The sequence below is a fragment of the Channa argus genome, unplaced genomic scaffold, assembly GCF_033026475.1.
Source record: "Channa argus isolate prfri unplaced genomic scaffold, Channa argus male v1.0 Contig014, whole genome shotgun sequence".
Lineage (NCBI taxonomy): Eukaryota > Metazoa > Chordata > Actinopteri > Anabantiformes > Channidae > Channa > Channa argus.
The window spans coordinates 713,251-730,472 of NW_027125233.1; the positions used below are offsets into that span (position 1 = coordinate 713,251).

Consider the following 17,222-nt stretch of genomic DNA (forward strand, 5'->3'; position numbering starts at 1 on the left):
TATTGGTTTGTCAACCATCGTGCTTCTTTACTACTAGACCAGTACCGTTTTAGTACTTTGCCACATTTATCTTCTTCTTAGCGAGTGTCATGCTTTCCACTTCTCCAGCTGTTGCAATGATATTTCCATGCTGAACTGAGTTGTTCTGGCTCAAATATGAAGGCAAACCCACTTTCCTTTCAGTATTTTGCTGCATTTAGCAGAAACAATCATATGTGCTCATTCGGCTTGAAAATGGTTTTAAGCGCATAAAAACTTACACTCTTGATTTCTGGCTAAATAAAAGCTGTAGCAATGATATTTCCATGATGAACTGAGTTGTTCTGGGTCAATTATGAAGGCAAACCCACTTTCCTTTCAGTATTTTGCTGCAATTGGCAGAAATCAGCTCATTCGGCCTGAAAATGCTTTTAAGCGCATAACAACTTCCACTCTTGATTTCTGGCTAAAAAAAAGCTGTAGCAATGATATTTCCATGCTGAACTGAGTTGTTCTGGGTCAAATATGAAGGCAAACCCACTTTCCTTTCAGTATTTTGTGTCACGTTTAGGTTAAGGGATGGACCCAAGAGAAGAGACAGAGCGAGGGTTTGCAAAATAAGGGGCTTTTATTGAAAGAGATGTAAAAGATTAACAGGACCAGCACACGAAAGGAGTTAACTTGAAAACAAGAGGGGAACCGAATTACCAGAAATAAACACAGCTCGGGCTCAGGGGACAAGTTAGAGAAAGAAGAAGAAAGAACTAACAGAGGCTACTGGGTAAATCAGGCACAGATAAACGTTAAACCACAAGAGCACATTAATACAAGGACTAAAGGCAGGCAGTCACAAACAAACTCAACATAAGGCACCGGCAAACCTAAACATGAAAGAAACCCGGATAAAACAAGCGGAGAAAAACTATGGACTAGACCAAAATACTGAATTAAACAAAAGGCAAAACCTCAGACCAAAACCACACAGGAAACAGAGTCCAGGATACCAAAGTCCAAGATGGAGGAGTCCAGATTTCCCAAGAGTTCGAGGAACGTAAGTTTCAGGCTTTACCAAAAGTCCAGAGTCTACTGTGGAGTTGGTGAGGGTATTAATGACAACAATGATGCCCGCGATGAAGACAGTGACCACAATAGCAGAGACCACATTAACAATGACGAGGATCTGGCAGGGGAGTGAAGGGAAGACTGAATTTAAATAGAGGGTGGAACAGGTGCAAACAATGAGGGACAACGAGGGCAAAGCTGGGGAAAAGAACCAAGGACAGGAAGTAAGGAGAAGGGGCCACAAAATAAAAGTCCAGGGACAGGAAGTGCAACAAGATCCTGACATTTTGCTGCAATTGGCAGAAATCAGCTCATTCGGCCTGAAAATGCTTTTAAGCGCATAAAAACGTACACTCTTGATTTCTGGCTAAATAAAAGCTGTTGCAATGATATTTCCATGATGAACTGAGTTGTTCTGGGTCAAATATGAAGGCAAACCCACTTTCCTTTCAGTGTTTTGCTGCAATTGGCAGAAATCAGCTCATTCGGCCTGAAAATGCTTTTAAGCACATAAAAACTTACACTTTTGATTTCTGGCTAAATAAAAGCTGTAGCAATGATATTTCCATGCTGAACTGAGTTGTTCTGGGTCAAAAATAAAGGCAAACCCACTTTCCTTTCAGTATTTTGCTGCATTTGGCAGAAACAAGCATATTTGCTAATTAGGCCTGAATTTGCTTTTAAGCGCATAAAAACTTACACTCTTGATTTCTGGCTAAATAAAAGCTGTAGCAATGATATTTCCATGCTGAACTGAGTTGTTCTGGGTCAAATATGAAGGCAAACCCACTTTCCTTTGAGTATTTTGCTGCATTTGGCAGAAACAATCATATTTGCTCATTCGGCCAGAAAATTATTTTAAGCGCATAAAAACTTACACTCTTGATTTCTGGCTAAGTAAAAGCTGTTGTTATGATATTGCGATGCTGAACTGAGTTGTTCTGGGTCAAATATGAAGGTAAACCCACTTTCCTTTCAGTATTTTGCTGCAATTGGCAGAAATCAGCTCATTCGGCCTGAAAATGCTTTTAAGCGCATAAAAACTTACACTCTTGATTTCTGGCTAAATAAAAGCTGTAGCAATGATATTTCCATGCTGAACTAAGTTGTTCTGGGTCAAAAATGAAGGCAAACCCACTTTCCTTTCAGTATTTTGCTGCATTTGGCAGAAACAAGCATATTTGCTCATTCGGCCTGAAAATGCTTTTAAGCACATAAAAACTTACACTCTTGATTTCTGGCTACATAAAAGATGTTGCGATGATATTTCCATGCTGAACTGAGTTGTTCTGGGTCAAATATGAAGGCAAACCCACTTTCCTTTCAGTATTTTGCTGCATTTGGCAGAAACAAGCTCATTCGGCCTGAAAATGCTCTTAAGCGCATAAAAACTTACACTCTTAATTTCTGAATAAATAAAAGCTGTTGCATGATATTTCCATGCTGAACTGAGTTGTTCTGGGTCAAAAATAAAGGCAAACCCACTTTCCTTTCAGTAATTTGCTACATTTGGCAGAAACAAGCATATTTGCTCATTAGGCCTGAAAATGCTTTTAAGCGCATAAAATCTTACACTCTTGATTTCTGGCTAAATAAAACCTGTTGCAATGATATTTCCATGCTGAACTGAGTTGTTCGCGGTCAAATATGAAGGCGAACCCACTTTCCTTTCAGTATTTTGCTGCATTTGGCAGAAACAGGCATATTTGCTCATTCGGCCTGAAAATGCTTTTAAGTGCATAAAAACTTACACTCTTGATTTCTGGCTAAATAAAAGCTGTTGCAATGATATTTCCATGCTGAACTGAGTTGTTCTGGCTCAAATATGAAGGCAAACCCACTTTCCTTTGAGTGTTTTGCTGCAATTGGCAGAAATCAGCTCATTCGGCCTGAAGATGCTTTTAAGCACATAAAAACTTACACTTTTGATTTCTGGCTAAATAAAAGCTGTAGCAATGATATTTCCATGCTGAACTGAGTTGTTCTGGGTCAAATATGAAGGCAAACCCACTTTCCTTTCAGTATTTTGCTGCATTTGGCAGAAACAAGCATATTTGCTCATTCGGCCTGAAAATGCTTTTAAGCACATAAAAACTTACACTCTTGATTTCTGGCTACATAAAAGATGTTGCGATGATATTTCCATGCTGAACTGAGTTGTTCTGGGTCAAATATGAAGGCAAACCCACTTTCCTTTCAGTATTTTGCTGCATTTGGCAGAAACAAGCTCATTCGGCCTGAAAATGCTTTTAAGCACATAAAAACTTACACTCTTAATTTCTGAATAAATAAAAGCTGTTGCATGATATTTCCATGCTGAACTGAGTTGTTCTGGGTCAAAAATAAAGGCAAACCCACTTTCCTTTCAGTATTTTGCTGCATTTGGCAGAAACAGGCATATTTGCTCATTCGGCCTGAAAATGCTTTTAAGCGCATAAAAACTTACACTCTTGATTTCTGGCTAAATAAAAGCTGTTGCAATGATATTTCCATGCTGAACTGAGTTGTTCTGGCTCAAATATGAAGGCAAACCCACTTTCCTTTCAGTATTTTGCTGCAATTGGCAGAAATCAGCTCATTCGGCCTGACAATGCTTTTAAGCGCATAAAAACGTACACTCTTGATTTCTGGCTAAATAAAAGCTGTTGCTATGATATTGCGATGCTGAACTGAGTTGTTCTGGGTCAAATATGAAGGCAAACCCACTTTCCTTTCAGTATTTTGCTGCATTTGGCAGAAACAAGCATATTTGCTCATTCGGCCTGAAAATGCTTTTAAGCGCATAAAAACGTACACTCTTGATTTCTGAATAAATAAAAGCTTTTGCAATGATATTTCCATGCTGAACTGAGTTGTTCTGGCTCAAATATGAAGGTAAACCCACTTTCCTTTCAGTATTTTGCTGCATTTGGCAGAAACAAGCATATTTGCTCATTCGGCCTGAAAATGCTTTTAAGCACATAAAAACTTACACTCTTGATTTCTGGCTACATAAAAGATGTTGCGATGATATTTCCATGCTGAACTGAGTTGTTCTGGGTCAAATATGAAGGCAAACCCACTTTCCTTTCAGTATTTTGCTGCATTTGGCAGAAACAAGCTTATTCGGCCTGAAAATGCTTTTAAGCACATAAAAACTTACACTCTTAATTTCTGAATAAATAAAAGCTGTTGCATGATATTTCCATGCTGAACTGAGTTGTTCTGGGTCAAAAATAAAGGCAAACCCACTTTCCTTTCAGTATTTTGCTGCATTTGGCAGAAACAGGCATATTTGCTCATTTGGCCTGAAAATGCTTTTAAGCGCATAAAAACGTACACTCTTGATTTCTGGCTAAATAAAAGCTGTTGCTATGATATTGCGATGCTGAACTGAGTTGTTCTGGGTCAAATATGAAGGCAAACCCACTTTCCTTTCAGTATTTTGCTGCATTTGGCAGAAACAAGCATATTTGCTCATTCGGCCTGAAAATGCTTTTAAGCGCATAAAAACTTACACTCTTGATTTCTGGCTACATAAAAGATGTTGCGATGATATTTCCATGATGAACTGAGTTGTTCTAGGTCAAATATGAAAGCAAACCCACTTTCCTTTCAGTATTTTGCTGCATTTGGCAGAAACAAGCATATTTGCTAATTCGGCCTGAAAATGCTTTTAAGCGCATAAAAACTTCCACTCTTGATTTCTGGCTAAATAAAAGCTGTAGCAATGATATTTCCATGCTGAACTGAGTTTTTCTGGGTCAAAAATGAAGGCAAACCCACTTTCCTTTCAGTATTTTCCTGCAATTGGCAGAAATCAGCTCATTCGGCCTGAAAATGCTTTTAAGCGCATAAAAACTTACACTCTTGATTATCTGGCTACATAAAAGATGTTGCGATGATATTTCCATGATGAACTGAGTTGTTCTAGGTCAAATATGAAAGCAAACCCACTTTCCTTTCAGTATTTTGCTGCAATTGGCAGAAATCAGCTCATTCGGCCTGAAAATGCTTTTAAGCGCATAAAAACTTCCACTCTTGATTTCTGGCTAAATAAAAGCTGTTGCAATGATATTTCTATGCTGAACTGAGTTGTTCTGGGTCAAATATGAAGGTAAACCCACTTTCCTTTCAGTATTTTGCTGCATTTGGCAGAAACAAGCATATTTGTTGATTCGGCCTTCTTCTTCTTTTCCTTTCGGCTGCTCCCTTTCAGGGGTCGCCACAGCGAATCATGTGCCTCCATCTAACTCTGTCCTCTACATCCTCTTCTCTCACACCAACTAACTTCATGTCCTCCCTCACTACATCCATAAATCTCCTCTTTGGTCTTCCTCTAGACCTCCTGCCTGGCAGCTCCAACCTCAGCATCCTTCTACCGATATATTCACAGTTTCTCCTCTGAACATGTCCAAACCACCTCAATCTGGCCTCTCTGACTTTATCTCCAAAACATCTAACATGAGCTGTCCCTCTGATGTACTCACTCCTGATCCTGTCCATCCTCGTCACTCCCAAAGAGAACCTCAACATCTTAAGCTCTGCTACCTCCAGCTCTGCCTCCTGTCTTTTCTTCAGTGCCACTGTCTCTAAGCCGAACAACATTGCTGGTCTCACCACCGTCTTGAACACCTTTCCTTTCATTCTCGCTGAGACTCTTTTATCACACAACACACCTGACACTTTTCTCCACCCGTTCCAACCTGCCTGCACTCGCCTCTTCACCTCTTTTCCACACTCACCGTTGCTCTGAACCGTTGACCCTAAATACTTAAAGTCCTGCACCTTCTTCACCTCTGCTCCCTGTAACCTCACCGTTCCACCTGGGTCCCTCTCATTCACACACATGTATTCTGTCTTGCTGCGGCTAAGCTTCATTCCTCATTTTTCCAGAGCAGACCTCCACCACTCTAGATTTTCCTCCACCTGCTCCCTGCTCTCACTACAAATAACAATGTCATCTGCAAACATCATAGTCCAGGGAGATTCTTGTCTAATCTCATCTGTCAGTCTGTCCATCACCAGAGCAAACAAGAAGGGGCTCAAAGCCGATCCTTGATGCAGACCCACCTCCACCTTGAACTCCTCTGTCACACCTACAGCACCTCACCACTGTCTTACAGCTCTCATACATGTCCTGCACCACTCTAACATACCTCTGACACTCCAGACGTCCTCATACAATACCACAGCTCCTCTCTCGGCACCCTGTCATACGCTTTCTCTAAATCTACGCAGACACAATGCAACTCCCTATGACCCTCTCTGTACTTCTCCATCAGCGTCCTCAAAGCAAATACTGCATCTGTTGTACTCTTTCTAGGCATGAAATCATATTGCTGCTCACAAATACTCACCTCTGCCCTTAGCCGAGCTTCCACTACTCTTTCCCACAACTTCATTGTGTGACTCATCAGCTTTATTCCTCTGTAGTTGCCACAGCTCTGCACATCTCCCTTGTTCTTAAAAATTGGTACCAGTACACTTTTCCTCCAGTCCTCTGGCATCCTCTCACTCTCCAAGATCTTGTTAAACAAACTAGTCAAAAACTCTACTGCCGCCTCTCCTAGACACTTCCATACCTCCACAGGTATGTCATCAGGACCAACTGCCTTTCCACTCTTCATCCTCTTCAATGTCCTCCTCACTTCACTCTTACTAATCTTTGCTACTTCCTGCTCCACAACAGTCACCTCTTCTACTCTTCGTTCCCTTTCATTTTCCTCGTTCATCAACTCTTCAAAGTACTCCTTCCATCTTCCCATCACACTCCTGGCACCTGTCAATACATTTCCATCCTTATCTTTAATCACCCTAACCTGCTGCACATCCTTTCCATCTCTATCTCTTTGTCTGGCCAACCTGTACAAATCCACCTCTCCCTCTTTAGTGTCCAACCTAGCATACAAGTCCTCATATGCTCTTTGTTTGGCCTGTGCCACCTCTATCTTCACCTTACGCTGTATCTCCCTGTACTCCTGTCTACTCTCTTCAGTCCTCTCAGTGTCCCACTTCTTCTTAGCTAACCTCTTTCTCTGTATACACTCCTGAACTTCCTCGTTCCACCACCAAGTCTCCTTGTCCGCTTTCCTCTTTCCAGATGACACACCGAGTACCCTCCTACCTGTCTCCCTGATCAAATTAGCTGTAGTAGTCCAGTCATCTGGAAGCACCTCCAAACCACCCAGAGTCTGTCTCAGCTCCTCCCTGAAAACTAAACGACATTCTTCCTTTTTCAACTTCCACCACTTTGTCCGCTGCTCTGCCTTAGTCCTCCTTATCTTCCTCACCACCAGCATCATTTTACACACCACCATCCTGTGTTGTCTGGCTACACTCTCCCCTACCAATGCTTTACAGTCACTGATCTCTTTCAGATTACAACGTCTACACAAGATGTAGTCTACCTGAGTGCTTCTCCCTCCGCTCTTGTACGTCACCCTATGTTCCTGCCTCTTCTGAAAGAAAGTGTTTACTACAGCCATTTCCATCCTCTTTGCAAAGTCAACCACCATCTGACCTTCTGCGTTCCTGTCCTGAACACCAAACCTGCCCATAACAGTCTCATCACCTCTGTTCCCTTCACCTACATGCCCATTGAAATCTGCACCAATGACAACTCTCTCACCTCTGGGGATGCTCTGCATCACTTCATCTAACTCACTCCAGAATTTCTCCTTCTCTTCTAACTCACATCCTACCTGTGGGGCATAACCACTCACAACATTGAACATCACCCCTTCAACTTCCAGCTTCAGACTCATCAACCTGTCTGATACTCTTTTCACCTCTAGAACATTCCTCACAAAATCCTCTTTCAATATAACTCCTACTCCATTTCTCTTCCTATCTGACCCATGGTAAAACAACTTGAACCCTGCTCCTAAGCTTCTAGCCTTGCTACCTTTCCACCTGGTCTCCTGGACACACAGTATGTCCACCTTCCTTCTCTGCATCATGTCGATCAACTCCCTAGCCTTCCCTGTCATAGTACCAACATTCAAAGTCCCTACTGTCAGTCCTACATTCTTAGCTTTCCTCTTCTCTCTTTGCCTACGAACACACCTTCCTCCTCTTCTTCTTCGTCTTCGACCAACAGTAGTCCAATTTCCACCGGTACCCTGTAGGTCAACAGCACAGTTGGTTAGCGACTGTCTTTTGGTTTGTTTATTTCTATCAGGCTAGCTAGCACTTTCTGTGGGAAATGGCTTATTTTGTTTATTATGTTGGCCTTGGTTCGCCCTGAGTTGTAGTGTCATGTTTTGTTTGACACTTTCTTTCGTTTAAAATAAATATCATTCTGTTGGAACATCTCGATCCTGGATTTTGGTTTGGGGATCGGAGAGGGAACATGCTAATTTATCTTTGTATGTTGCACCCTGACCCCCTAGACAGGGGCGTAACAGACCTGTACAGTTATAGTACTTTGTACTTTGCAACATTTATCTTCTTCTTAGCAAGTGTCATGCATTCTGCTTCTCCAGCGTTTTTAAGAGCTGTTGATGATGTCAAATGCAGCTTACGGCCACACCGCTCTCTAAGCGCCCGATCACGTCCGATCTCGGCAGCCAAATAGAGCCGGGCCTGGTTAGTACATGGTAGGAAGACAGCCTGGGAATACCAGGTGCTGTAAGCTTTTTTGCTTGGGTTTACGGGCAGCACAAGCTGGTGTTACTGCCTATTTATTCATAGAAATTGTTCTATATTTTCATCAAATTTTGTTCTTTCATTGCTGTTTTGCTACTTTATTGGTTTGTCAACCATCGTGCTTCATTACTAGTAGACCATGTTACGGTCCTGGCCATATGTGTTGTTTTTATTTTGTTGTTCTTATAGGTGCCCTGCCTGATTGGCCGGATTGGGGGGCAGTACAGGAAGCTGATTGGTCCATCCTACACTTCCTGGAGTTTTAAAAGTACGGTTCCCAACAGCTAGCGAGGCTCTTTCTGGCAGCAGCACCTGTTTGCTGTTCTTGGTTTCCAAACCTTATTTAGCATTTTTGAATTGTTAGGTTTTATGCCGTGGTTTTGTTTATAAATTGTATATTTTGTAAATAGTATTAAATCTGTAGGGGTGAACTGCCATTTTCTTTGGACTGTTTTCACATTAGGGAGTTAGGGTTAGCGACTGTCTTTTGGTTTGTTTATTTCTATCAGGCTAGCTAGCACTTTCTGTGGGAAATGGCTTATTTTGTTTATTATGTTGGCCTTGGTTCGCCCTGAGTTGTAGTGTCATGTTTTGTTTGATACTTTCTTTCGTTTAAAATAAATATCATTCTGTTGGAACATCTCGATCCTGGATTTTGGTTTGGGGATCGGAGAGGGAACATGCTAATTTATCTTTGTATGTTGCACCCTGACCCCCTAGACAGGGGCGTAACAGACCAGTACAATTATAGTACTTTGTACTTTGCCACATTTATCTTCTTCTTAGCAAGTGTCATGCATTCTGCTTCTCCAGCGTTTTTAAGAGCTGTTGATGATGTCAAATGCAGCTTACGGCCACACCGCTCTCTAAGCGCCCGATCTCGTCCGATCTCGGCAGCCAAATAGAGCCGGGCCTGGTTAGTACTTGGTAGGAAGACCGCCTGGGAATACCACATGCTGTAAGCTTCTTTGCTTGGGTTTACGGGCAGCACAAGCTGGTGTTACTGCCTATTTATTCATAGAAATTGTTCTATATTTTCATCAAATTTTGTTCTTTCATTGCTGTTTTGCTACTTTATTGGTTTGTCAACCATCGTGCTTCATTACTAGTAGACCATGTTACGGTCCTGGCCATATGTGTTGTTTTTATTTTGTTGTTCTTATAGGTGCCCTGCCTGATTGGCCGGATTGGGGGGCAGTACAGGAAGCTGATTGGTCCATCCTACACTTCCTGGAGTTTTAAAAGTACGGTTCCCAACAGCTAGCGAGGCTCTTTCTGGCAGCAGCACCTGTTTGCTGTTCTTGGTTTCCAAACCTTATTTAGCATTTTTGAATTGTTAGGTTTTATGCCGTGGTTTTGTTTATAAATTGTATATTTTGTAAATAGTATTAAATCTGTAGGGGTGAACTGCCATTTTCTTTGGACTGTTTTCACATTAGGGAGTTAGGGTTAGCGACTGTCTTTTGGTTTGTTTATTTCTATCAGGCTAGCTAGCACTTTCTGTGGGAAATGGCTTATTTTGTTTATTATGTTGGCCTTGGTTCGCCCTGAGTTGTAGTGTCATGTTTTGTTTGACACTTTCTTTCGTTTAAAATAAATATCATTCTGTTGGAACATCTCAATCCTGGATTTTGGTTTGGGGATCGGAGAGGGAACATGCTAATTTATCTTTGTATGTTTCACCCTGACCCCCTAGACAGGGGCGTAACAGACCAGTACAGTCATAGTACTTTGTACTTTGCCACATTTATCTTCTTCTTAACAAGTGTCATGCATTCTGCTTCTCTAGCGTTTTTGAGAGCTGTTGATGATGTCAAATGCAGCTTACGGCCACCCCGCTCTCTAAGCGCCCGATCTCGCCCGATCTCGTCCGATCTCGGCAGCCAAATAGGGCCGGGCCTGGTTAGTACTTGGTAGGAAGACCGCCTGGGAATACCAGGTGCTGTAAGCTTTTTTGCTTGGGTTTACGGGCAGCACAAGCTGGTGTTACTGCCTATTTATTCATAGAAATTGTTCTATATTTTCATCAAATTTTGTTCTTTCATTGCTGTTTTGCTACTTTATTGGTTTGTCAACCATCGTGCTTCATTACTAATAGACCATGTTACCGTCCTGGCCATATGTGTTGTTTTTATTTTCTTGTTCTTATAGGTGCCCTGCCTGATTGGCCGGATTTGGGGGAAGTACAGGAAGCTGATTGGTCCATCCTACACTTCCTGGAGTTTTAAAAGTACGGTTCCCAACAGCTAGCGAGGCTCTTTCTGGCAGCAGCACCTGTTTGCTGTTCTTGCTTTCCAAACCTTATTTAGCATTTTTGAATTGTTTGGTTTTGTGCCGTGGTTTTGTTTATAAATTGTATATTTTGTAAATAGTATTAAATCTGTAGGGGTGGACTGCCATTTTCTTTTGATTGTTTTCTCTTGTTTTCACATTAGGGAGTTAGGGTTAGCGACTGTCTTTTGGTTTGTTTATTTCTATCAGGCTAGCTAGCACTTTCTGTGGGAAATGGCTTATTTTGTTTATTATGTTGGCCTTGGTTCGCCCTGAGTTGTAGTGTCATGTTTTGATTGACACTTTCTTTCGTTTAAAATAAATATCATTCTGTTGGAACATCTCGATCCTGGATTTTGGTTTGGGGATCGGAGAGGGAACATGCTAATTTATCTTTGTATGTTGCACCCTGAGCCCTTAGACAGGGGCGTAACCGACCAGTACAGTTATAGTACTTTGTACTTTGCCACATTTATCTTCTTCTTAGCAAGTGTCATGCATTCTGCTTCTCCAGCGTTTTTAAGAGCTGTTGATGATGTCAAATGCAGCTTACGGCCACACCGCTCTCTGAGCGCCCGATCTCGTCCGATCTCGGCAGCCAAATAGGGCCGGGCCTGGTTAGTACTTGGTAGGAAGACCGCCTGGGAATACATGGTGCTGTAAGCTTTTTTGCTTGGGTTTACGGGCAGCACAAGCTGGTGTTACTGCCTATTTATTCATAGAAATTGTCCTATATTTTCATCAAATTTTGTTCTTTCATTGCTGTTTTGCTACTTTATTGGTTTGCCAACCATCGTGCTTCATTACTAGTAGACCATGTTACGGTCCTGGCCATATGTGTTGTTTTTATTTTCTTGTTCTTATAGGTGCCCTGCGTGATTGGCCGGATTTGGGGGCAGTACAGGAAGCTGATTGGTCCATCCTACACTTCCTGGAGTTTTAAAAGTACGGTTCCCAACAGCTAGCGAGGCTCTTTCTGGCATCAGCACCTGTTTGCTGTTCTTGGTTTCCAAATCTTATTTAGCATTTTTGAATTGTTAGGTTTTGTGCCGTGGTTTTGTTTTTAAATTGTATATTTTGTAAATAGTATTAAATCTGTAGGGGTGGACTGCCATTTTCTTTTGATTGTTTTCTCTTGTTTTCACATTAGGGAGTTAGGGTTAGCGACTGTCTTTTGGTTTGTTTATTTCTATCAGGCTAGCTAGCGCTTTCTGTGGGAAATGGCTTATTTTGTTTATTATGTTGGCCTTGGTTCGCCCTGAGTTGTAGTGTCATGTTTTGTTTGACACTTTCTTTCGTTTAAAATAAATATCATTCTGTTGGAACATCTCAATCCTGGATTTTGGTTTGAGGATCGGAGAGGGAACATGCAAATTTATCTTTGTATGTTTCACCCTGACCCCCTAGACAGGGGCGTAACAGACCAGTACAGTTATAGTACTTTGTACTTTGCCACATTTATCTTCTTCTTAGCAAGTGTCATGCATTCTGCTTCTCCAGCGTTTTTAAGAGCTGTTGATGATGTCAAATGCAGCTTACGGCCACACCGCTCTTTAAGCGCCCGATCTCGTCCGATCTCGGCAGCCAAATAGGGCCGGGCCTGGTTAGTACTTGGTAGGAAGACCGCCTGGGAATACCAGGTGCTGTAAGCTTTTTTGCTTGGGTTTACGGGCAGCACAAGCTGGTGTTACTGCCTATTTATTCATAGAAATTGTTCTATATTTTCATCAAATTTTGTTCTTTCATTGCTGTTTTGCTACTTTAATGGTTTGCCAACCATCGTGCTTCATTACTAGTAGACCATGTTACGGTCCTGGCCATATGTGTTGTTTTTATTTTCTTGTTCTTATAGGTGCCGTGCCTGATTGGCCGGATTTGGGGGAAGTACAGGAAGCTGATTGGTCCATGCTACACTTCCTGGAGTTTTAAAAGTACGGTTCCCAACAGCTAGCGAGGCTCTTTCTGGCAGTAGCACCTGTTTGCTGTTCTTGGTTTCCAAATCTTATTTAGCATTTTTGAATTGTTAGGTTTTGTGCCGTGGTTTTGTTTATAAATTGTATATTTTGTAAATAGTATTAAATCTGTAGGGGTGGACTGCCATTTTCTTTTGATTGTTTTCTCTTGTTTTCACATTAGGGAGTTAGGGTTAGCGACTGTCTTTTGGTTTGTTTATTTCTATCAGGCTAGCTAGCACTTTCTGTGGGAAATGGCTTATTTTGTTTATTATGTTGGCCTTGGTTCGCCCTGAGTTGTAGTGTCATGTTTTGTTTGACACTTTCTTTCGTTTAAAATAAATATCATTCTGTTGGAACATCTCGATCCTGGATTTTGGTTTGGGGATCGGAGAGGGAACATGCTAATTTATCTTTGTATGTTGCACCCTGAGCCCCTAGACAGGGGCGTAACAGACCAGTACAGTTATAGTACTTTGTACTTTGCCACATTTATCTTCTTCTTAGCAAGTGTCATGCATTCTGCTTCTCCAGCGTTTTTAAGAGCTGTTGATGATGTCAAATGCAGCTTACGGCCACACCGCTCTTTAAGCGCCCGATCTCGTCCGATCTCGGCAGCCAAATAGGGCCGGGCCTGGTTAGTACTTGGTAGGAAGACCGCCTGGGAATACCAGGTGCTGTAAGCTTTTTTGCTTGGGTTTACGGGCAGCACAAGCTGGTGTTACTGCCTATTTATTCATAGAAATTGTTCTATATTTTCATCAAATTTTGTTCTTTCATTGCTGTTTTGCTACTTTATTGGTTTGCCAACCATCGTGCTTCATTACTAGTAGACCATGTTACGGTCCTGGCCATATGTGTTGTTTTTATTTTCTTGTTCTTATAGGTGCCCTGCCTGATTGGCCGGATTTGGGGGAAGTACAGGAAGCTGATTGGTCCATCCTACACTTCCTGGAGTTTTAAAAGTACGGTTCCCAACAGCTAGCGAGGCTCTTTCTGGCATCAGCACCTGTTTGCTGTTCTTGGTTTCCAAACCTTATTTAGCATTTTTGAATTGTTAGGTTTTGTGCCGTGGTTTTGTTTATAAATTGTATATTTTGTAAATAGTATTAAATCTGTAGGGGTGAACTGCCATTTTCTTTGGACTGTTTTCACATTAGGGAGTTAGGGTTAGCGACTGTCTTTTGGTTTGTTTATTTCTATCAGGCTAGCTAGCGCTTTCTGTGGGAAATGGCTTATTTTGTTTATTATGTTGGCCTTGGTTCGCCCTGAGTTGTAGTGTCATGTTTTGTTTGACACTTTCTTTCGTTTAAAATAAATATCATTCTGTTGGAACATCTCGATCCTGGATTTTGGTTTGGGGATCGGAGAGGGAACATGCAAATTTATCTTTGTATGTTGCACCCTGAGCCCCTAGACAGGGGCGTAACAGACCAGTACAGTTATAGTACTTTGTACTTTGCCACATTTATCTTCTTCTTAGCAAGTGTCATGCATTCTGCTTCTCCAGCGTTTTTAAGAGCTGTTGATGATGTCAAATGCAGCTTACGGCCACACCGCTCTTTAAGCGCCCGATCTCGTCCGATCTCGGCAGCCAAATAGGGCCGGGCCTGGTTAGTACTTGGTAGGAAGACCGCCTGGGAATACCAGGTGCTGTAAGCTTTTTTGCTTGGGTTTACGGGCAGCACAAGCTGGTGTTACTGCCTATTTATTCATAGAAATTGTTCTATATTTTCATCAAATTTTGTTCTTTCATTGCTGTTTTGCTACTTTATTGGTTTGCCAACCATCGTGCTTCATTACTAGTAGACCATGTTACGGTCCTGGCCATATGTGTTGTTTTTATTTTCTTGTTCTTATAGGTGCCCTGCCTGATTGGCCGGATTTGGGGGAAGTACAGGAAGCTGATTGGTCCATCCTACACTTCCTGGAGTTTTAAAAGTACGGTTCCCTACAGCTAGCGAGGCTCTTTCTGGCATCAGCACCTGTTTGCTGTTCTTGGTTTCCAAACCTTATTTAGCATTTTTGAATTGTTAGGTTTTGTGCCGTGGTTTTGTTTATAAATTGTATATTTTGTAAATAGTATTAAATCTGTAGGGGTGAACTGCCATTTTCTTTGGACTGTTTTCACATTAGGGAGTTAGGGTTAGCGACTGTCTTTTGGTTTGTTTATTTCTATCAGGCTAGCTAGCGCTTTCTGTGGGAAATGGCTTATTTTGTTTATTATGTTGGCCTTGGTTCGCCCTGAGTTGTAGTGTCATGTTTTGTTTGACACTTTCTTTCGTTTAAAATAAATATCATTCTGTTGGAACATCTCAATCCTGGATTTTGGTTTGAGGATCGGAGAGGGAACATGCAAATTTATCTTTGTATGTTTCACCCTGACCCCCTAGACAGGGGCGTAACAGACCAGTACAGTTATAGTACTTTGTACTTTGCCACATTTATCTTCTTCTTAGCAAGTGTCATGCATTCTGCTTCTCCAGCGTTTTTAAGAGCTGTTGATGATGTCAAATGCAGCTTACGGCCACACCGCTCTCTGAGCGCCCGATCTCGTCCGATCTCGGCAGCCAAATAGGGCCGGGCCTGGTTAGTACTTGGTAGGAAGACCGCCTGGGAATACCAGGTGCTGTAAGCTTTTTTGCTTGGGTTTACGGGCAGCACAAGCTGGTGTTACTGCCTATTTATTCATAGAAATTGTCCTATATTTTCATCAAATTTTGTTCTTTCATTGCTGTTTTGCTACTTTATTGGTTTGCCAACCATCGTGCTTCATTACTAGTAGACCATGTTACGGTCCTGGCCATATGTGTTGTTTTTATTTTCTTGTTCTTATAGGTGCCCTGCCTGATTGGCCGGATTTGGGGGCAGTACAGGAAGCTGATTGGTCAATCCTACACTTCCTGGAGTTTTAAAAGTACGGTTCCCAACAGCTAGCGAGGCTCTTTCTGGCATCAGCACCTGTTTGCTGTTCTTGGTTTCCAAATCTTATTTAGCATTTTTGAATTGTTAGGTTTTGTGCCGTGGTTTTGTTTATAAATTGTATATTTTGTAAATAGTATTAAATCTGTAGGGGTGGACTGCCATTTTCTTTTGATTGTTTTCTCTTGTTTTCACATTAGGGAGTTAGGGTTAGCGACTGTCTTTTGGTTTGTTTATTTCTATCAGGCTAGCTAGCGCTTTCTGTGGGAAATGGCTTATTTTGTTTATTATGTTGGCCTTGGTTCGCCCTGAGTTGTAGTGTCATGTTTTGTTTGACACTTTCTTTCGTTTAAAATAAATATCATTCTGTTGGAACATCTCGATCCTGGATTTTGGTTTGGGGATCGGAGAGGGAACATGCTAATTTATCTTTGTATGTTGCACCCTGAGCCCCTAGACAGGGGCGTAACAGACCAGTACAGTTATAGTACTTTGTACTTTGCCACATTTATCTTCTTCTTAGCAAGTGTCATGCATTCTGCTTCTCCAGCGTTTTTAAGAGCTGTTGATGATGTCAAATGCAGCTTACGGCCACACCGCTCTTTAAGTGCCCGATCTCGTCCGATCTCGGCAGCCAAATAGGGCCGGGCCTGGTTAGTACTTGGTAGGAAGACCGCCTGGGAATACCAGGTGCTGTAAGCTTTTTTGCTTGGGTTTACGGGCAGCACAAGCTGGTGTTACTGCCTATTTATTCATAGAAATTGTTCTATATTTTCATCAAATTTTGTTCTTTCATTGCTGTTTTGCTACTTTATTGGTTTGCCAACCATCGTGCTTCATTACTAGTAGACCATGTTACGGTCCTGGCCATATGTGTTGTTTTTATTTTCTTGTTCTTATAGGTGCCCTGCCTGATTGGCCGGATTTGGGGGAAGTACAGGAAGCTGATTGGTCCATCCTACACTTCCTGGAGTTTTAAAAGTACGGTTCCCAACAGCTAGCGAGGCTCTTTCTGGCATCAGCACCTGTTTGCTGTTCTTGGTTTCCAAACCTTATTTAGCATTTTTGAATTGTTAGGTTTTGTGCCGTGGTTTTCTTTATAAATTGTATATTTTGTAAATAGTATTAGATCTGTAGGGGTGAACTACCATTTTCTTTGGACTGTTTTCACATTTGGGAGTTAGGGTTAGCGACTGTCTTTTTGTTTGTTTATTTCTATCGGGCTAGCTAGCACTTTCTGTGGGAAATGGCAAATTTTGTTTATTATGTTGGCCTTGGTTCGCCCTGAGTTGTAGTGTCATGTTTTATTTGACACTTTCTTTCGTTTAAAATAAATATAATTCCGTTGGAACATCTCGATCCTGGATTTTGGTTTGGGGATCAGAGAGGGAACATGCTAATTTATCT

General features: G+C 41.7%; 9 pseudogenes; all 9 read left to right on the top strand.

Moving 5' to 3' along the window:
* Positions 1-8,540: 8,540 nt before the first annotated feature.
* Positions 8,541-8,659, top strand: LOC137112671 (5S ribosomal RNA; annotated as a pseudogene).
* An 857-nt stretch (positions 8,660-9,516) lies between these two features.
* LOC137112658 (5S ribosomal RNA) lies at positions 9,517-9,635 on the top strand (annotated as a pseudogene).
* Positions 9,636-10,492: 857 nt separating this feature from the next.
* LOC137112692 (5S ribosomal RNA) lies at positions 10,493-10,621 on the top strand (annotated as a pseudogene).
* An 867-nt stretch (positions 10,622-11,488) lies between these two features.
* Positions 11,489-11,607, top strand: LOC137112630 (5S ribosomal RNA; annotated as a pseudogene).
* An 867-nt stretch (positions 11,608-12,474) lies between these two features.
* On the top strand, positions 12,475-12,593 carry LOC137112996 (5S ribosomal RNA; annotated as a pseudogene).
* Positions 12,594-13,460: 867 nt separating this feature from the next.
* Positions 13,461-13,579, top strand: LOC137112998 (5S ribosomal RNA; annotated as a pseudogene).
* An 857-nt stretch (positions 13,580-14,436) lies between these two features.
* On the top strand, positions 14,437-14,555 carry LOC137112999 (5S ribosomal RNA; annotated as a pseudogene).
* An 857-nt stretch (positions 14,556-15,412) lies between these two features.
* LOC137112424 (5S ribosomal RNA) lies at positions 15,413-15,531 on the top strand (annotated as a pseudogene).
* An 867-nt stretch (positions 15,532-16,398) lies between these two features.
* Positions 16,399-16,517, top strand: LOC137113167 (5S ribosomal RNA; annotated as a pseudogene).
* The last annotated feature ends 705 nt before the right edge of the window (positions 16,518-17,222 follow it).